The sequence below is a fragment of the Zonotrichia albicollis genome, chromosome 3, assembly GCF_047830755.1.
Source record: "Zonotrichia albicollis isolate bZonAlb1 chromosome 3, bZonAlb1.hap1, whole genome shotgun sequence".
NCBI classification, from domain to species: Eukaryota; Metazoa; Chordata; class Aves; order Passeriformes; family Passerellidae; genus Zonotrichia; species Zonotrichia albicollis.
This window is the reverse complement of record NC_133821.1, coordinates 26,334,849-26,357,434: the sequence shown is the minus strand read 5'-3', so window position 1 is coordinate 26,357,434 and position 22,586 is coordinate 26,334,849.

Below are 22,586 nucleotides of genomic sequence, written 5' to 3'. Positions count from 1 at the left end.
ACAGCTTTGTCTTCATTCCAGGTAAAGCCACACCAAAAAAAAAAAAAAAAAAAAAGAGTGATTAATAATTTTTGGTTTCTACACCTGTGTTTTAGGCACAATTAGCATGTAGGGTACAGAGGCATCAAAATACCTTGAGCAGCTACAGGAGGTTTAATTATTATTGCCTAATAATGTATTGCTAGGAAAAATAATGTAAAAGAAAATCCCCCTTTCCATTTCTCTGAGTAAGAATAATATTAGATATATAAAAAAGTATACAGAAACCTTGATGAAAATGGCTGAGAATATTTTTTTAAAGTCTGTCTGACAATAATTTTCTGTATTAGTTCATAAACATTTTCACTTCAGATCTTCTCTCCCTCTCTCTGTTCCCACAAATAATTCACAGAAGTGTAATAAACCAAAATAGACTCAAAAAACCACTAACTTCTATAAATAGGAAGTAAAAGAACCCTTTACTTATTCCAATTATTGTTTGAAATATTACTTTTATAAAAAAAGGGAGAAAAAAGTCACCATGTAACGAAAGGACAGAGACTGAGACCAGTAAGAGTGTCATATGAGGGGGGAAAGTATGCTCCCTTTCATTTTCATGAAATTCTTGCCATAAATACTTAGTAATAATTGCAAATGCTTTTTCTGCAAAAGAACTTTGAATCATTAGGTGAGATCTTTCAGAAATGTGGTGAACTCATTGACAAGATTTAGTTAGTTAATTAGTTTAATAGAAAAGATATATTTCTTCTTTCCTGCTTTGCAGAACTAGGAACTTCTCTCTGAAGTTTTTAGGAATATGAATAAGTTGGGTTTCTTTTAGGAATATGAATACGTTTTTAGGAATATGAATAAATTATATGTTATCACTTACTGTTCTGTGTTAATCTATACTACTGTTGCTGAATAAATAGTGTTGCATCTATTAAGTTTTTTGTCTATGCAATTTCTCAGACACTGGTGGATATAAACTGAAGATTTACAACTAATAGATTTATTATTCTATCTCTGGACTTCTCAGAGTGTATCCCTCTGTTAATAATGACCTTTTCTGAATGGAATGAAATAAAATAAAATTTTAACATTACAGTACCTAATATTAAATTTATTTAAAATACTTTAGAGTATTTTAATGTAAACAACTTATTTTAATAAAGATAAAAATTACTTTAGGACACTTGAGAACTTTGTCATTCAGAAATATTTTTAGTACCAGATTTTTATAGATTTTTTTTTAATTAACACAGTGATTTATGAAGCACTAAGCTGAGCTGAGCATCCCCTTGTTTACTTTGGGCAAACTGAGTGACAAAAATAGACTGTTTAATGGCATTTTCCTGTACCAGGCAGTTTTCATTATCTCACAATGTATTTATGGCATGGCAATATAAATTGAAGTAGATTGTATTGGCACTGCCAGCATTAGTAAAATATTCCATTTGTAATACATCTAGCACTGCAGGTCTTCATTGTGTTGCCAGTGGAATTTTCAAAATATGCATCATTGACATAAGTCTGCTCTCCCCAAAGTAAGTGGATATTTTAGATGCTGAACTAAGTGCAGAATTTAACTAGTGAAAACTTTTGAAATGGAAAATTGAATACAGGGTAATGATATTTTTAATAGAAAAGATTGTGCTCTCTAGCAAAGTTTAATGAATATTCTTAAAGATGTGCAATTACACATTTACATAGCCATCTTTACACTTTTAAAAAATATTTTGATAGCTATGGGCCAAAAATGATATCAAATGCAGTACCTTTGTCAATATGGTGAAGTTAATTTACCCTCCAGCATGTCTGCTCTGTGATCCTCTCTTAGAGTCATAATATTTCTTCCATACTGGCTGGATACAGGGTACAGCATAGACTGTCTGGGAATAAATCAGGATTATGTAGAGCAAGTAGCTGTTATTTATGAGGCCATTGTTCACTGGCGAAGAAGTTGGAGTGTATGCAGCTGATATGATGGGAACAGTGAGGAGGAGACCCCTGAGATTGCAGGAGACGTTTTCTTTTTCTCACTTCTCTGCCTGGCACCTGAATAAGAAATTTTAAGGAAAGGCCTGCTTTGTCTCTGCAGCTTCAGACAGAAGCTAACCCACTGGAGATGCAGGCAGGAGAGAATTTAGCTGTTAAAGTCAAAGAAATATTTTCTGATTAGGTGTGAACTGATTTTATTATTTTTCCCTAACAGCTTATAAAGTGACCCACTTTAGGTAACTTTTTATGAAGTATCAAAAAGCACTTATCCAATGCCAGAGCAGCTGCTGACAAATTTCAAGCTTTTATTTCAAAGCATGAAACAGTTAAGTGGTTGGAAGAATACTTTTAAGCATGAGAAAAGCAAAGTAATGTGAAGAGCTGTGCATTTATTTTGAGATGTCTGCAGTCCCAGTTCTCATGAATTTTTACTTGGTGTGGTGATCTAGTCGGTTCACATGATATTTCTCAGCTTTCATCTCAGTGTTTCTCTGAATACAAATAAAATTAACAAACACCAAAATCAAACTACCAGCTCCCCCAAATCTCAATGTAAAACAAACCCACCAATTTGAACAATTCCCTTCCATGTGCTGCATTTGTCTGAAAGCAGTGTTTTACAGTGGGAAATGTCATATGATCTGCTCGATAGGTGCTATGGCTACTTCTTGTGCTTGCAGACGCAGCAAAGAGCTAAAATTCTGACTTTGGTGTGTATGAATAAGGACACACCAAAAAGGATAAAACTAATTTCATTTGGATAACACAAAGGGGTTAAGTTCCTCACTTGCAAGTCCCATGCAATGTCAGCATGACAATAATTAAATATTTTGAATCTTTGTTATTTATAAAATAATCTGAGTTTTGAGTCAAAGCCCAGATCTTATGAAGATTTACCCAGCACAGATTGTGGTACTGTATTGCTAGGAAAAGTTAAGCGAAGTTGCAGGATCTTCCCATGTAATTTCCATTTGTGATTAGTTAATTTCACTTCTTTGGGTTTTAGAGGTTTAGATGTAAACTTTTGAAAGCTTTCTGGAGTGATTGCTGCTTGGTCTTACATGATGTCTTTCAACTGAGCACTGGAAAATCAAGACTACTAAAATCACTTGGGGGGAGCATGACTTTAATGGAGTTTAGCATTGCAGAGCCAACTTTCCTTTCTCCCTGGGAAGAATTTTACTGGAAATTGATTTGCACTTAAAGAAATGAAATTTGCCTAAATTGTCAAGTAGCATGCATTTTCTTTTAGGGAAAAATCCAAGTATTCATGAATTTTCGCCGTCTCCTTGATCTGTGAAGTGGTTGATGGTAGGCCTTCCTGAAACAGCCTGTGTTACAGAAACTTAAATTTATGAACACAACTTGTTACCTTGATAAGTAATCAGCAAAAATATAATATTTTATGAACATATTTCCAAAGTAGAAAACTCAATCTGATCTGATTACTCATGCTCACTTAAAAAAAAAAAAAAAAAGTCAGTCAATACCAATTACCAGATTTTCTAAAAACTAGAAGAGTGGAGAAAGGGAGAGGCTTGTAGAATTGCATATAAAAGGCAACTTTGGTACAGTCTAATAGTTGCTTGGAAGACACAACACAGACTTGACTCCCAAACTTGACCCATGCACTATCAAGGCTTTCTATTAGGAAACATGCACATTCAATGGCACAGCAGTTAAGTCTTAAATGTTGTGGTGTAGTTTGGTTATCCCTTGATCAAGGCATGATGGATTCATAAGGCAGGAGCTGAAAATACTTCTCTGTAGAAATGCATCTTGACCATAGTAGATGGAAAAGGGAAATGATTGAGTTATGCTGATTCTGCTAAAGAGCTCCAGTTATATATTAAGGCAGTAAAACTCCCTCTGAAGCATGGGAGGAATGTATTACTGGTTAATTACAACAGCAAGATATGCCATTGAAGGGATTATTACCATATTTTATGATGACTGTTTTATCATCTCCTTGTTTATATTTTCCTTTGGTAATGAACTTACCTTCAGAAGTTTGAAATATTTAATATTTGAGCACTAAATATTGTACCCCCTGTATTTGATAGGACTAGTTCTTTACATATGGAGTAAGAATACAGCTGCAGGTGTATAAAAAGCCAGATGAGAAAATGGCATTTTCAATAATTATATGTAGTGTCCATGCATCAACAGTGGTGTGGTTGTTTCAGTTTAGTTTTTCTGGTGAGGTATATGAAGCAATACTTTTTTTTTTTTTTTGAATGAAAAGCAAATTCTGTTCCAGCCAATGTGGCCTGTAAAGCTGTTAGATTCCCAGGGCAGTTTCAGCAGCATGTCGTCAAATGTGGATGTCTGAAAGATGAACACCTCTTGTTTTAAGTAGTTGGACAACTGTTTGATTGCTCCTTCTATAGGAAAATAATCTCTTCATGGATGGCTATAAGTGGCATCACTTTTCCTTTGGGTTCCCATTGCTGTTTTCTGTATATATTACACATCTGGACTGTAATGGAAACTTGCTCATTCCTCTGAAACATCTGTTGTGTCCTACTGCAGTGAAGACCTACTGTTATTTTTTGCTGTGTACTCCATAATTGTATTAAATCTTTGTCTAGTGGCCTCTCTTCCAGGTACAATCAATTCAAAATCACACAGAAGTAATTAATAATTTTGCAGAAAGTGTTACCTTATTTCACAACTAGGGTGTTTTATTTTGTTTTAAAAAGCAAGGTGAAAAAAGGCAAGTCAGTGAAAAAACAGAAAGAGCTTATGTAAATATCTAAGGAGAAAAATGTTAGGAAGTTTCCATCTGGAAAAAAAGATTGTTCCTTTCTTCAGTTTTTAAAGTATCAATCTGGTTATCCTGTTTATGCAGCTGCTCATAGAAAGGCCTTAAAAAACCGCCCAAACCCCCAAACAAACAAAACCCAAAAAAGGATAGCAATGTAATGGCTTCTTCTAGAAAGAGGAAGAAGGAAAATGAAATAAAGGATAAATTATAGAATTTCAGGCTTATGGTGATTTCTGCTGTTAAACCCTGGATAGGGCAGAAAGAAGTGATGGCTCATATTAGCCACCTCTGGAGCTTGAAGTTACCGGTTAGTTTTTTATTTTACAGCAGATCAAAGCCGGAGAATGCAAGAGAGATACTCCCACAAAGGAAAACCAGATGCATTTTACAAATACCCAAATTGTGCTATCAGAGCATTAAATATTTACCAGTGAGTGTCTGCCCATTGTGTACTTTGGTATATTTAATTTCTTTTTATTGTTATTGTCTGTCTGGACTTGGACTTATCTCCTTGGCCGAAGATAAAGGATGATTTGTGTCATGAACGTACAGCATGTGAAGTGGTGCTTAGGTTTTTCTTGAGATTCAATTAATGAGGTAAGGAAAGGGCAGAGGTATGGAAAAAGGCTTTGCTAAGCTGCCTTTTAAATTTCATACCATACTGAAAATGGAACTCTGTCAGAAATAGTTTTGGTTTTGAAGGTCTGCTCTGTGTTAGCAGTACAAGAGGCAGCTGCCTAAAATAAGAAAATACTAGGAGGGTGTCTGGGGGCTGTTTATTGAGGGCAAGGCAGGCAGCTGTGGGTGGTGTGTGTTTCCCAGGCTGTTGCTGATAACAAGTGGATGCTAACATACTAATGTGTTTTTACTTTTCAGCAAAGTATTAAGGCTAGAGAGTTGTTTGTGACACATGGTAATTTGTTGAAAATCACTATTTGCAAAATAGAGGGGACCTGTTATATTAGCAGAACTGACAAGAAAATAAAGAGCTATTTTTGATTTTGATGCTGTTCGGTGGTTTTGTTGTTTTTAGGGATTTTTTTTAATCAACAACCTTTGAGACAAGGAAAGATGGGCACAATGTTGGCTATTGCTTACCAAATCAAATGTATTTAAATACACTGTCTCTGATATTTAATAAATATTGTAGTGTAGCTTTTTGTGGCTAATAAAACTTGGTTTACATTACACCCCTTGCCTGCTATGATTTGCCTCCTAGGGCTCACTTAGAGTGCATTAAGAAGCTACACATAAGATCAGTGTGATTTGCTGCAAAACTTAAATAATTCATTTATGCACCACTGCTCTCAGACAGTGTTTTTACAAACGCTGTAATGAGACAAGCTGTGAAATGTTTTACATGGTGGAAATGAGGTCTGCTGCTCAAGAAAAGTCTTTCTGCACAGATTTTATTCCTTGAAGTCTTCAAGAGAACTTTCCAAGCATTGTGGTGTGGACCTCCAAAGCACACTGATGTGCTCCCACTGATGATGCTATTTGTCCTAACTTAGCAATATCTTTTACTTCCAGTACTTCTGGTGTTTTCACTGGAGGACCTATAATGAGCATGGGATACTTAAGGAATGCAGAGTGGAAACTCTAGTTCTTTATTCTGGGACGAGATCCTTTCCTGACTATGACTATGCCTTGTCTACCACACTGACACTTGTTCTTACTCTGCTCTCTGCTGTACACTTGACTTTTTAATAATGGGTATAGAAAGAATTGGAATTATCAAAGTTAAAATAAACCAGAACTGAGCTTTATTGTCAAGGTTGTTGACAGCTCCCCTGATGTTCACTCTAAATTCTTGTCGTCTGGAGTTGTGTTCCTTCTGTGTACCCATAATCTTCAATACTCTCTGCAAAAGTCATATTGTCAATGCTTAAGAGAGCTTAGAAGTTTGTCCTGCACCTGCACTTGTAGGAAGCAGATCTCCTGATATGAAATATCTCTATTATTTACACTAAATTTTAGAATGATTTGTATTTCTCTTACTCTAGTAATTTGGATGGAGAAGGGGGAATAGTGCTTGGTGTTGGTGAAGGAAGGCTGACCTCTGTCATTTTTTGATGTGTATTAGGCTATAGCTTTTAACTGCAGGATCATATCTAGTTTGTTCTACAGGAAGAACAAATTACAGAAGAATTAAAACTTAAACAAATTAGTCTTAAATAAGTAATTGGGTAAGAATAATCTGTTTACACCATGGGTCTGACTTTGCCAGGAAAAGTATCCAACAGTTTATATTTCCCATGCACATCTCAGCACTGATTAAGGCTTTAGATGAGATAGTGGGAAAACCTAGGGTATAACTGAGACTGCTGAATGGCTTGATTTGGAATTTGTAACTAATTGAAAGAATGTGTAATTAGAAGCAGATTTTAATTTTTAGTATTAAGACAAAAGTTAAATTTTTCATAATTTATTGTGTCAAATTTGCTTTAGAGTCTTTTGCTAGAAAATATTTTGCGATTGCCTGTAGTTTTGCATAGCCCTCATAAAACTTGAATTGTACAAAGGAGATTAGTATTTTACAGAATGAAAGCTGGAGAAGAAGGAAGAAAATAAAGTGCTTGTGCTACTGCTAGGTAGAGATCCTTTTGAATTTGCTAGCACTCCTGCGAGCATTCCCCCCCTCTTCTCAACCAGACTTGAATCTGAGAAAATTACCATCTGTGCATAGATATGCAGGAAATGAGCTAAATTTGTAGTGTAAACATTTTCAAATGAATATTTGCACAGTACAGTCTCTCAGCAATGCATTATCCTCTTTCATTTGGTAATCAACACATATCCCTTATGAGTTGTGTTGAAAGGGAAGAGAGTGACTCTCACTAAACTCTAATTATCCTCTCCTTCCTCCTGGGAAGAGCTCTCTTTAAGCTCCCTTTTGTGAGCTGCTCTCTGTTTCACAGTCATTCCACTTCTTGATCACCCTTTCTCCTTATTTTGCCTCAAAGCAGACTGTAGGATGTAAGGACACAAACCCAGGCAGCTCTGTGTAGGGGTCTCTGCTGAATTCCTAAAAGGCAGGATTCCCATACCAGCACAAAGCCTCAGTAAGATTCAGAGAAACGAACTTTCAACTGAAGCTTTATGCAGGACCCGGGTTTGTGTAACACATAAATATTTCTTGGCTTAGGACTGGGAGAATGACATATTTCCATTAGCCTCGAAGTATTTTTGACTCAATTCGATCTGCAGCAACATGAGTCAGCTGTTTCTGCTAAGCAGTGTTTCTAATTCAGCCTTTTTCCTAATAAGCACGTACATATAACGTGAGCTTCCTACACCGATTAATCTGTGTTTCCTCCATATGGTTTGTAGATTTTTATTTTCTTTTAATTCTGTGCAAGCTGCTGAATAGTAAAATGCAGTCAAGCTCTTGCTCTAGTGAAAAACGGACTCCAGCTGAAGTTGCCAGGGAATTGCCAGGGAATTAGCATATCCTGGTAGTTTTGGGAAAGGAATTTTTCAGCCCATCCGTCTGACTACTAGGGCTAAAGTTTTGGGTAGTCCTGAATAGAAGCGTTTTTCTGTGGATTAAATTTCTGAAGGCAGGGTGTGTAGAAGAAGAAGCCTGGACCAAAGCTCACTGAAGCTGGGTCAGAAGGACAAAGAAGTGGGTCTGTGGAGTTTGTCCTGAGATCACTCAGCTGAGATACCACACCTCAGCAGAAAGAGAGGCAGAAAAAATGGGGACACCAGAAGATGGGGAAGAATAAGTGTTTAGCATAATATTGACCTTAAGAGGTTTGGAAACAGATACTTTTTATTTGGGGAGGGTAGGAATTGACAGCCTGTGCATGGAAAAGAATTACTTTGTTTGCTAATTTTAATGAGCAATTAGGAGCGCAAGAATGATACCACCAAAGCTTTTCTATTTGTGCCTCTGGGCTATCAGTGAAGCTGTAGCCCTGTTCATGTGCATCCACGGATACAGAGAACACAAAGACAAAAGGGATGCACCCATGCATGGTAAAGCACTGAAAAATCTAACCACTCCCCCCCACCCCTTACAGAGACCTTGATTAACACCCTCTTCTCTCCCCTACTAGAAATAAAACTGAACAGAAAAAAGACCCTTTTTCTTTAGTATTAATGAAATCTAATGGCATAATTTTTCTCCTTCAAGCAGGGAGAATGTTAATTCCTGGAAAGCACTTTATACAAATTAAAGTCCTTTCCCCTTCCAAACATAATTTTTAACAAAGGAATCAATCTCTCTCTTAGCAAATCAAGGTGAACAAATACATATACAAAATAATTAAATTGCTTTTTTCTTATTATAAGAGTTTGTTTGGTTTGCAAAACCAAGCTGGAATATTTATGCCCTCCCTTTTAGGGAAGGTCAGCAGATATATACTCAATTACCTATTTGTACGCATTAAATCAAATGACTCTATATTCAATATTTTGTTTTTTAATTTTGTCTGAGCAGGAAGCTGGAAATCCAAATTAATGGCTCTTCCCCAGTGACATAAATTCTGCGAGGTGTTTGTAGCTTGCTTGCCTTGTTAAAGTTCTCTGACATGATTGATAACTCCTGTCCTCTCTGACTGTGAAGGCTGCTCAGCAGAGGCAAGTAGATAATGCAGAGAACTTGTACTAGGATCCAAATTCAAGATGTTTTCATTTTTTCTACTTCCAGGTTGTGAGGAATGGTTTCTAAATAGGTTGGTACCCTCCTTGTTTTCTCACAGCTGCTGTTGGACATGATAATATACCAAAGTCACTGCAGCTGAGCAAGGAAAAGTAAAGCTTGTCCCTATGAGGTGTCTGGGGGCTGTGAAGTCCCTTCTGCTGAGAGGGGAACTGCTGTTCTGGACCTTGTGCACACCCTGTACAGTTCTATGGTGTGGTTATTTTCACATGCAAAGGATCCCCACGCGAATGGTCTAAGATGTCCCACTTTTTCCCCCTTTCTGTGTTTACCTGTGCACTGACTGGTTGGACCTTGAACTTACAAGGCTGGGTTTCTTCCAGTGAACCACTAAGTTTCCATAACAAAAATCCAGATTATAAACATTTCAAACTACTTTTCACTGTCTTTTTAGTGTTCGATTCATTTTTGCAAGCAATGATTGACCCTTGTCTAATTCCAAGACAGCCTTTATTCCAATGGGCTGGGATTCTGATGGACCAGTGCAGGCAAGATGAGTTGTGAACACCTTGGGAAAAACTTCGGTTAATTTTGGTGCTTGGCTTTAATCTCATACTCTTTATCCCATTGCATGATACTGAGGCAGAGAGTGGATTTGTCCTTTGTGAGGCTTGTGGATTTCCTAAGGGATATCTTGCAATTCATATTATTGGGATCTTTCCTGTAATGCAGCAATTCAGTCCCTCCCAATTTGTTCAAAATACAGGAGCTTAACTTTAGCAACAGGTATTATCTGCAGCAAGTTCTCAGTAAGGTGTAACTGAAAATAGGTTAAATGTCAGATACAAATTATCTTGATCTGGCAATCCATGCAAAAATTGAAAAAGCAATCTAAAGTGTTTGGTGTTCAAACAGTAATATGAAACATTCAATGAAATTCCCAAAGCTTTGAATATGAATCCAAATCAAGGATAAAATTGTAAAAAAAACTCTTACAAAGGACTGAAGGAATGAATAGCACCAGTTACCTATTGCTGCTGATGTGGCTGGAGTCCCAGCCTGGGTACAAGTGTTGCAGCATAGACACATCTCTCTAATCAATGTTACTGCTACTTTTTATTCTGTCTTTAGGCAGAAATGAAATGTAAATGTAAGTAAAAGAGCACATTGCTCTTTCCATAATCCTTGTGCTCTGAACTACTTTCCCCCCATAGGCTGTTAGTGTCTTTGAATAAGTATCCAGTTCTTTTCAATAAACACTGCGCATCTGAAGTGGAAGTGGCTACCGGTAACTGAAGTGACAGCTACTCAACTGCTAGCAACCAAGAGGAGCTTGCTAAACCAGAAGATGTCACATCATTTTTGCAGTTCCATTTCAAAGATTTTGGAGACTGAAGTGCCATATTTTCAGACAGAAACAGGTAGTCAACTAGGGTGTTTATTCATTGAAGGTCAGGTTTTTGTATTATGAAACTTCTAGCAGATGTGATAAGCAGTAAATTGCAGATCTATCGCCTTCTTTTTTCTATCATTTTTTCCCCCTGTGAGTGTGTGTGTGAAATCAGCAGAATACTGCCTACATTTGATTTATGGCCCACTTTTGACCAACTCTTATCAGGCTCCCACAAGCCCTTTTCTGATGCAGCTCGTGTCTGAATGACAATAGACAACCAATGACATTATGCTCCAAAATCCCTCTCTGCATTCTAGACACCTAAGATTACATCTGGGATATTGATTTATTACTGCCCCCACTGCTTTTTTTTCCCCCCACAGGGACCAGTTTGTTCAGCCTGAACAAGATAGACTATTATTAAACTGAGCAAACTACTCTATGTGAACTTAGTAGAGAAATAATCATTTGCAACCACCTTTCTAACCACCCAGGTTCATAAAGAAATGTAGGTGTTGAAATATTAAGACTGTTTATATATGGGTCCCACCATTCGTGTTTGTTCAGATTATATATAATTTATACACACAAAATGAAACCCAACAGGCATTCTGTTGTGTTGGACATTATAGGCATATTGCCTAAAGCACCTCAGTATTGCCACCCAATGTACAAAACCCAAATTATTACAAATCTTCGTTATAGAAATACCTACTGTAACACCAGCTGTATCTCTGACAGAGAGGTTTTATGACATGTTTTAGAGCCTCAGCAAAATTTATATATTCTACCATAGATTTTTTTCTTTTTCTTTTTTTGGGGGAGGGAGAGGAAGCTATAAATTTTACAGTACATTGGATTTTTATATCTCTTAAAAATGTACTGTGCAGGATTCACATTTAATATCCCTCAGCTATAGTAATCTGTGTATTTAAGTCAGTAAGTGAGGAGATACAGACAGGGTTTCTAGTTAAAAGGAATTTTTTTCTTCTTCTTTTTTCCCCCCAACTCTCCCTTCCCTCCAACAAGCACATACCTCACCCCTACATCTTCTTTTAGTTAAAATAGCATTAAAATATATATATATATATATAAAAATTACATGGATTCAGATGCCACATGTGAACTCCTCTGGCCTTCTTTTAAGAAACTCTGAGCACCAGCAATTTCTTCAGCTGCTCTGAGAAAAACCTAGAGGGTGGCATGGACTAAACACTGCAAACAGAGGCTTTCAGAAGTTTGCTCTCCCTGTTCTTGGTCATGGGACAGATCTGTTTACTCTCAAATAGACGTCCCATGTTCAATGTTCTACCTCAAAGGATTTTTTTTATTCTGCCTATTATTCATTGTGTTTGAGTGTCTATCATTGCTTTTGTCCAGGGAGATTTTTTTTTTCCAGGGGCACGTGGGCAGAAAGTATCACACATAGGCTGTAATTTAGGTATTTTCTTTTAGGCCTTTTTTTTCTCCTCACACTCTATAAGCAAAGAACCAAATAAAGCCAACATCAAGTAGGGAAAAATTAACTTTTGTCATTTATTACTAGATGTCAGGTGTTTATCATGTCTTTTTCTCATATTTAAGAATAAAATAATCCCTATGGAAAAAAAAAACCAAAAATTTTTCATTTGAAGTTTTGTAATTATTCCATATTTCCTTATGTGGGCTTTTATTTCTTCTCTGTCCATTCAGGGCTTGATCCTGCCTTGATCCTCTCTGTTCCAATAAGGCACCTAGGGATATGCTCAGTGGCATTTAAAAGCTCAGATGTCTATGAATGGTTTGGAAATACTGAAGTATTTTTGTTTAGAGACAGGTGGTCAATGGGGTGTCTGAGTAATGCCTATCACCGAGGCCTTGTGGAAAGTGAAGATATTTTTCCTATGAATATCACACCTTTTCAATCTAGTTGAGCATCTAAAAACCAGAATGGGAAAAGGAACTGTGCTAGTGCTGAGTATGAGTGAGTCTGTTCAATAGCAAAGAAATAAGTTATACAGAAACACATAAATCAGAGTTACACAGACCCACAGATTGCATTGCTGTTGGTGACTGAGAGCACTATGGCTCTGCAAGGGTACTGGGAGTTACAATAGTTTCTGGGCAGAGTAGGGAGAATAATTAATGGCTGATGGAAAAGGATGAAATGTTTTTTCCTCAGAATGGAGCAAGTAAGAGGGGATGTGAAGGCAGCACAAAACAAGAAGTGGAGAGTCAAGCAAACTGAAATATGGCAGGCTGAAAAACCCAAAAGGGAACACTTTTTCCCGTAATGTGTAACTCAGCTGGGAAATTCGTGCTTCTATTCAACAGAGAACAAATCAAATTTGAGAGAGAGATAACCAAATTTATAGCAATGGTCCATGCTACAGCAGGAAGAGCAATGTCAAGGTCATTAGCAATGCGCTGCAGCCAGCCTTCAGTATCTGGCTAGCTGGGGCTTGGGAAGGACAAGTTGCCAATAACTACAGGTAACAGAGCTGCACTTTGGAGCTTAGTTCTAGCCATAAGAAGCTAAGCTTGAATGACTGTTGCCCTTTTCCAGTATTGTATTTCCATTAAATTCAAAGGGTTTTTTTTAAGTTTGGGATAACTAGGGTGTTGGATGTCCTGTGCACAATGTTGTTCCCAGTCTCCCTGTCTCATGGTTGACTATCGTACAGAGGAAGTAGAAATCACAACAATGCAAACAACCAAAACCAGATTTAAGGCTTGCTGAAGCTGACAGTCACTTTTGTTACATTCGCTTCTGTTTGGAGTAAATTTTTTAGAGTATTTCTGGCCTGTTTTACAACTGATGCATCATCGCATCTCAGGGTCACCAAGAAAAGCAGGGGCAGAAACCTGCTCTGGGTAAGCCAGATTTAGAGATTTTCTGACTTCATCGTGGACCTCTTCCTCTGTCATGGAAACTCCATCATTCCCATATTGCATATGACTTGAAATTGTGATTTATTTGTATAAAGTCATTTCCTGGTTCTACTTTGTTTTGGAGCAGAAACCTGCTTTGTTTCTTTTAGCTCCTGGTGTCTTCTACCCTGCAATACAGACACTAGCCTGCGAACTATTGGCTTGCATAATGCTGCTTCAGATAAAGGTCACAAATGGTCTTATTTGGAAATTAATTCAAATAAGAAAGAGAACTAGCCAAAACCAAGACTCTACTGGGCATGTTAATAATGTCATTTGTTTACAGAGTGCAAGATCTCTGCTGGAGGACATCCTGAATCATTGGCTGCTGCCCTTAGTGTTTGCCTTGGGTTGTCCCTGTTGTGAGGGAAGTGAGTCCAAAGGTCAGAGAGACTCTGCTGGTTCAACACTGCCTGAAGATATCTATTCATCTTCTCTATATCCAGGCTGATATTTTGAAAGATGGAAGTTAGGATTTTGATGCTTTAAAAAAAAAAAAAATAGACAGGATTCAGTTAATACAATGGACTAGTGTACAGTCATTGGTACTACAACCAGGAGGAGTGAGAGCGGTTGTTCCTGAGCGCTACCCAGGAGAAAGGAGGTTGTTGAAATGCTGGAAGACAGTGGCAGTGGACAGAACAGGTGTTTGAGGGCAGTGTCCATGGTGCACAGGAATACCTGTTGGCACGAGTTTTTGGTATGCTTATTTCTTATGCCTGTAAATTCTGTGCGGTTTGGGGTTTTTTTTCTGAGCAGTCTTCAACCCAGTAAATGCAGAAATATTCCCTTGAGAAAACATCTTTGTTTCATTGCTCTTCTCATACATAAACAAAAGGGGGTGCGAAGACACCGTTAAAATATCATTTTTAGAAAAGGGTATTTGTTGTAGAGGCAGGCAGGTTTTGTGTGGCTCCGCGCAGAAAGTATGCTGAATTTCAGCAGGTAGCAGGTAAAAGAGCAGACAAATAGGGAGCCATATTGTCAGCCATGCTGAAAAGTGCTCTGATGGCCTTTCCTGAGCATTTTCTCATCAACAGCAACAAGATCAGATGTTTATTTCAGACACAAACAACACAAACACATGGCTCTTGGCTCTTTCCTTCAATAAGTAGCAGTAGCAGTTAATTATCTCTTGGAACATGTTACATCTACAAGAGAGGATTTTAACCCCTCACTTTGTTTTTAAGATTTGACAGTATTTCTGAACTGTTCAAAGGTGCATGTTTAACATGTGGAAGAAGCTGGCATTCTGGCTTCAGCAGCAGGGACACAAAGGCTGTCTTCCCACAAGTTCAGTTGCACTTTTGGTTTAAGAGAGCATGTCTCACTTATTACAATGAATAAAGAGCAGGGGATATTCAAACACACTGCGAGGGTCTCCTGGGTGTAGCTGTGGATAGTAGGTAGTATTTATGCATACATTTTTTGCATGCTTGTCAACAGCTCTTTGTGTCAGACTTCTTTTTTTTTTTTAATGCTGGTTGTCCTCAGGAAAGGAATGAAAAGGAGTGAATGTTGTCTCAGCTGCTATAAAGTGCTGCTTTCTGTCAAGTATAAATCATCATCCTGAAAATCCTTAACCTTCATATAATTTAGTCTCCATGTGTCATCAGTTGAGCCCAAGCCTTCCAGATGAGTCATTCACTATCTGCTAGATTTGTGGGGGCAAGCTAATTTTTGTATATAATGAACCTTATGCATAGGCCTCTTTCTTTCTGCACTCTGCTCACTGAATTGGAATGGCATTTGTTGTACTGAGAAGGTGCTGTGAGACAAGCAGGGTTGTGACAGCCCAAAAGAATAGGAGCAACCAGCTCCAGAGCAAAATTCCTTGTAACAGCAAGAGTGTCAATGGAGTGGTGTAAGGGCTCTGGCACTCCTTTTCTCCAATGCACCAGTGTGTGAATCAGGAATTGCCCTGTTGCAGCAAAGGGAAATATAGCTGAGAAACTCCTGCAGAGCTACCTGCCATGCACCCAGCCTCAGCTGCCTGCAAAGCAGTGCAGGTGCCCAAGCGAGCACTGGTGAGCCCTGAGGAAGTGTGGAGACCCCAGGGATGACAGCAGAGCTCAGCTTGTGTCTTCAGCAGCCACCCCAGCCCTCCAGCTGCTTTGTCAGCATCCTGCACTGCCCAGAGGTCACATAATGGGCTGATTTTAAGGATGTAAAGCAAGAGAATATAGCTACTGACCTTGTGTATTTTTACAGGGAAATCATCCCATGCCCAGGGGCTGGCATGACACAGGTGGAGCTCACTGGAAGGTTTGACAAATGAGCTGTGGAGACTGGCACTGTGTGTGGAGCAAAGGCAGGGGTCGGTGTAGTGTGTATACGATGAAAGATGAGGACAGGGCTAGGTCAGGAAGAACATTGTACCTTGAGATGTAGCCTTTTCCACTATCCAAACTCCACAGAATCAGTTTCTTTATCTCTTCCAGCAAATCAGAGGCATTTGTAATTTACACTTCTAAAAACTGCTACCTATTTTGACTACTTTGTTGGTTAAAAAAAATACCTGAATATGTACATTCAGAGATATAATCAAATAAAAATCCCTCCATAGCTTGAGGTCATCACTCTTTTAGCTGCATGAAGCTCACCTATTGACAGAAATCATCTACCTCCAGCTGATCTTACTTCTCAGCCAAGGTCTGAAAGTCTGTCACCTCCTGTCATGATCTGTCATACAAACATCACACACAGTGTTAACCTAGCGGTTAGAAAGATTTGTTGCAGGTCTGTTGGATCATTTTTCTATTTTTTTTTAAACCACCTAGTATAACCACCTATTTTTTTTAACCACCTACGTGGTGTTGAATTGTCTTATAGCTTATGGGCAGAAGCAGGGTCTGAGTTTATTTTAGTAATCTGCCCAGATTTTTCACAGGAATCCTGTGGACTGCACAGAAAATGCTTGAGTCAGACTTTTCTCTGCTCAGGACTCAATAAGGGCATGTGTTGAACTAAACACATATATCTTCATCTGTGCTGGGGGGATAGGGGGTGGAGAAAACAAAAATCAATGCTGTCTGTGGCTGAATTTCTAGTTGTGTTTCACAAGGCTGTTACTTGGCTCATCTCATTACCTCCAGACATTGCAGAATAGCCCTGCTGCGTTCCTTTTGCATTGGACTGTCTGGAGTTTTTCTCCAAGAATACAGGCTTCGCCTATTACTTCTGCTTCTCCTCTGTCCTTTATGGCCTTTCCCCCTCTTCCTCCTTTTTGCCTCACAAGGCTGTGACAAACTGGGTCTCTTGATGCCTTTTTTTTTGTGCCTACTCTGTCATCTTCCTCTCCAGGGCTCAGAGTGGGCAGGACCAATGAATTGCTCCCCAAAGCCCAAGAGCTGCAGGGTTTTCCCTCAGAAAAATAATGATTTCTACAGATTTGCAGATTTGAAAGGGGTATTTAAAGTCACAAGGAGGAAGAGTACCTGCTAAAAATCATCTTCATTTTAACAAGTTATTTATACCTATAAGATTTTTAAAGATGTCTTGAGAGAATTGAAAGAAAGGGCTTAGAGGTTGTTATATATTCTTTGAGGTCTTTGTGCTACATTAGAGCCTCAAATCAGAAGATATTTGCATCATTACAATTGATGTCCAATTTAAACAGCTTAACATGGTTTAAACTGATAAACTTTTAAATGCATTTTAAACATAACATAAAATTTAAATGCAATTTTTCTTCTTCTAAACAAATTCCTGCTGTTTTTCTATTGTTTTCTAAAAACTCTTCTTTTTGCTGTGACAAAACAGTTCCAACTAAAGAACTAAAAATATTTTGAATTGTAATGACAATAAGAAAAGTCTACATTCAAGGTCTGAAGAGAGTAAAGAGTGGAGCTGTAATTTTGAAAGCCCCTAATAATTTACCTAGACCAAACCTCCTAATCTGCACTGCATCACCTATTGCATGGAAGATCAATCAATCAGGTGTATATTGATGTCATTAACTAGTTTGTCCTCAGTTCTTGGCTAGGTGTAGAGTCCATGAGGACACAGGTCTTATCCTCAGCTGCATGACTGGGAGCAAGACTGAGGCAAAAGTAATGTTTGAAAGGCTTTCTTTTATTTGTAGAACAAATGTTTTCATCCAACTGTAGCACAGTCAAACAGTGTGAAGGAAACATAACAACCCCCCTGTCTCTTTATCTGTGTTTTTGTAAGGTCATCCATCAGCACGGTAGTCTTTCTTCTTCTTTCCTTTAAGGGTCCTGGTCAGGAGTTGAAAATAAGGAAAAGAGAGGAAGAAAAACCACAAAGAAAGAGGCATCTGAAAAGTAAAAAAATTCGGAGCTGGAGGTGAACCTGAACACTCAGAGGTAATTTGCCTTGAGGAGCAAGAACCCTTGAGACCTGTGTGTAGACTTTTGAAAAAAGACCCTGTGAACAATAGCAAAGGCTATGAACGTACCATCCCTCTGACAGGTATGTAAACCTTAAGATTAAAATAACAGCTTCAAAAATCCTTCTGTCAGAGTGAGTTTGCTTTAGCTAGTCAGGGTTTCAGGGGAGGTATCATAAAGACAATATATATCAAGTGGAGGTAGCTAAGGAAATTTCTGTTTGAAATTTCTAAACAAGTTGGTCCTTGAAGCGTATTCTCTAAAACTTGACAAAGTTACCATGACATTAAAATAACATTATATAGCATCAAGTAATTAAGGGTTATAACTAGTGGATTTTTTAAAATATTTTTTTTCATGTAGTCTGAATCATCTTTAAGATAAATCTTATACACAAGAAAAATGAAGAATCAGGAAGAGCACAAAATTTGAGTTCCCATTTTTTGTCCTTTTGTCAGTTATTTTGATTTTAAAAAAAGTTCACCAACATTTCTGGAAATTCCAATACTCTTTTACTTCACAAAGTAATTGTGAAGAATTCCTTAGCAGGCTTTTACATTTTTGTCTTAGTTTAACTATGTCTTTCCACTCTGTCACTTTTAATTGTGAGAGGTGGTTTATTGTACTCACTTTCATGGTACAGGAGGAGGAGGAGGAGATTGTGGATACTTCAATCACACGTGAATATCTCTGAACATCCACCAGTTGTCTGCTAATCGCATCCTTTCAACAAGCACAAGCCACTAACCAAACCTCTTTTTGCAAACTGTAAAGAAATAAGAGAATTCTCAACAGCAGAAAGCAGATATGCTGTATATTAAAAGAGTGAAATTATTCAGTGTTCATTGATACTTCTTTGAGCAGCAACTTCCTCCTAGAGATCTTAGCTGAGGTTTGCAGATGACCACATGCAATGATGTGGTTTCTTGTCACTAATAATAATTACGTGAGGCAGCAATATGTGGTGCAAAATATTATTACTCCGTAAGTGGCATTTGACTGACCTAGCTACCCCAAAAGCTTATTGCTAGCTTGTATCACCACTCCTTCCAGAAATACAGTAGACTTCAAGAAATGTTTAGCAAAACCTTCAGCTGCTGTCAGGCCACAGGTCAGGTATAAGGTCCACAGAGCCAAAGGCTGGCTTCCATTGTGGGGCAAAGTAGACTAAAAGGTCAAATTCTCAAAATCATCTCATAAACTTTGGCATTTACTTTGACAGGTCCCACACCTCCATACGCAGCCACTGGTTCAATCAACTGCTTAGACCTATGACCAACTTGGAAAGATGTGAGTCATCACACTGCCTTCAGCACAGTGACTCACATCCCCGAGCAGCATCCCCTGAGCTGCCCCTTTGGGCTGGCCCCTCCACTCCCACTGGCTGCTGGGGTGCCTCGTCTGCAGCTTCAGGTGTTTATTAAAGGCAAAGTGGTCACGGTGACGGATTGTGGTTTTGCTGCCCAATTGGAAAGTATGACGCCAAATAATGACCCCAAATATTGGGATCTCTGTGTGGTTCTTTCCTATTTATCCCACCAAGAATGCCATATGTAAAGGCATTACAATTCAAGAAAAAGAATTTTTTGCAGAAATGCCACTCACAATTCTCAAATAAGAGCAGTAAAATAATTTCTTTGAATTGTTTTGCCTTTACTTCAGTTTCTATGTACACGTTCCATGCAATTAACTTCATCACAAATCCAAAGAAATGTTCACAGTTGTTCCTGGGACATCTTATTTGTGCGTGTCTATCAGAGAATCATAAAAATCAGAGACAGAAAAGTTATTTTGCATTAGATCATCTCATCACTGCCCTTGCCAGCACAGATCTTTTTCCCTCTGCAATATATTCTCCAGTGCTTTGTCCAGTCTAGCTTTAGGTAGATTAAGTACAGTACTTTCTCCCTGTCCTGATGGAGAGGCTCAGAGGTAATTGACACTGGCACCCTTTGAAGGTGTGTTGTGGACCTTACCACACTTTTCATTTGTATCCAAACATGATGCTTTCCTCCAGCTGTCATGAGTATTGTGTGGCCATAATTCTTTCAGTGTTCTGTGCTGAACACTTGCAACTAAGATGGAGCAAAAGAAATGAAAATGTGGTTTTGGTTTCTTTTTGGCAGACAGTGTACATAGGGTTAGATCGTTTAAGCAACCCAGAGGTGAAATGGAAAGGTGAGGGTCTTTAGAGTATTTTGTTGATGAAAACTAGAGGTGTTGAGATATGGTGTGCTTGTCTGCACATGAGGATTTTACTTAGATAAAAAGGTGTATTTTACAGGGCTCGATTAATAACTACATTTGAAATACTGTCTGCTCTCACGACACAGAAAGCAGATTAAGCCAAATGGTGGGTGCTTTTGAAGAACAATGTTGGTGATATCCCAATTTTAGCAAAGCAGTAATAATGTTTGCAGCTTCCGTTTCCTCTGAAGAAATGTATCAAGTATATCTCAGTCCTTGCTCAAACTGTGCTGCTGCTTTGGGGTTGGGACATGTCTGCCACTCCGTGGCATGACAAAATATAGCTTAGACTTGATGGGAAGCCAGCAGTAAGCTGCTGAGCCTCTTGTATTCAGACTCTTATTTTTTAACTATTCTGTTTCTCCTAAAAGATGTTAACACACTGTCCAGAACAGAAAACAAAGGGTGTTAGCTGATCTCTCGGTTTAAATGTTTCTCCATGTCACCAGAGCCTCAACTTCTAATTGTACCAGCCATAGACCTATAAAGCCAGAATCTCTACCTACAGTTCTGCATCCATATCACTGTCATTACTCAATTCCATAACCTTACTGAGAGGGGAACACTGTCTCTTGGTGCAGCCTCTTTAATTAATACTTTTACTCAATTCATATAGAAGGTTCTTAACACAGGGATTATTCATAGCATCCTCAGTTACTGCTTCTGAGCTCATGAATCCTAAAATGAGATCACATCATGTAGCCCAGAATTTCTTGGACATGTAGTACCCCATTAAAAGGTCATTTTAAGAAATTAATATTTTAAATACTTAAAAAATTTATTATAAACTGGGCTTTAAACAACAGCTAATGAGAAAAATAATCAATTTCATTCATATTAAAACATGTTCAAAAGTTTAATTATAAGAAGGAAAATTCAGCTAAACTGTTACAGCATACATTGCAGTGCCCTGCTTTGGCCAGTTCATGTCAGGCTGCCACATTCAACTGAGAAGGCAGATTTTGTTGTGTTCCACACAAAATCCAAGAAACCAAACTGGTGATTTAGGGAACAGCTAAATGCTTCATGTTCTTGTCTTGGGCAATATGTTTGTCTGAGACTGAGTCAAATGCTGCTGTTGAAATCCTCTGTGTGGCTCATGGCTGAGAAGGAGCTCTGCTGGATTTGAAAGATGAGGGTTTGTGCCTGCTGGAAAGCCCAGTCTTGAAAGTGGGAGTCACCCTCCTGACTCAAACTGTGGCTTTATATCTAGCTCTGAAGAGTCCCCCATTTTGCTCACCCTGTACATCAGAGACCTGGCTCAAGTGAAATCATCTTTGATAGGGATCCTTCCTTGTAATACATTGCTTTGTTTTGATTTGTTTCACTTCGCTTTCTTGTAAACTCTTTCTAGGAAAACCTTCTTGGGCTGATTCCCCAAAACGTTACACCCTTTAGGAGAATAGTATTTGAGTATTTACCCCTTTGTAATACAGGGCTGAAAACAGGATAGTTTTAAAAATAAATAATATTGAGAAATTATCAAAGTCATCCTCATCATAACTCCGGCAGTTGTTTTATATCTTTATCTTAAAGCAGAATGATTAAACATCTCTGATTAATTATCCTACAGGAGCATTTAAATTCAGCATTTGTAATAGTTCTTAACAACTGCTGTTGATGTTATTATTTTTCATTGGGAAGAAAAATGGTTATTGCTCACAGTGACCTCCAGTAAATCTTGTCATCCAGCCCATACCCTAGTCTCAAAATATAATTAAAGCACTCTGGTTTGATAACAATGACTTACAAAAGTGTAAGAACAATTATGTATATTTTTTATTTTTATTCCTTTTAAGTTTTATACAAAAGGAAAGGTAATGCAACTGAATTATCTTAAATGGCCATGGCTGATTTATTTCTGTCTAGAAATGTTGTCATTTACATACTTTTTTTGTTTTCTAGGATTACTTCAATGTTTAATTGACCTTTTATTTTTGTTTTTTTAAGATGATTTTCAATTCAACCCACAGTGAGAGAAATTTCAGAGGACTGAAGCAGTTGTTTTTATCCCATATGAAAAAAGGTGACTAAACAAATAAATAAAAATGAGGTTTACCGCCATATATTTCTGCATACTGCTGTTCACGATATTCTGTGTTGTTGTAGCAACATGTTCCTCATCTATATTTAGTTTAATAGCTGCTTTTGGAATATTGCAAGCTAGTACAGTATATTATCAAGTGGTTTGAATGACATCATAACCTATGAGTGTCATCTCTTGTGGGTTATAAAATCCTCCCAAACCCTCCGTTTGTATTAATGTCTTGTAATATAATTTTAAACCAGGTATTATAGTTTACAGTGGAAGGATAAAATTCTGGCCTGCCT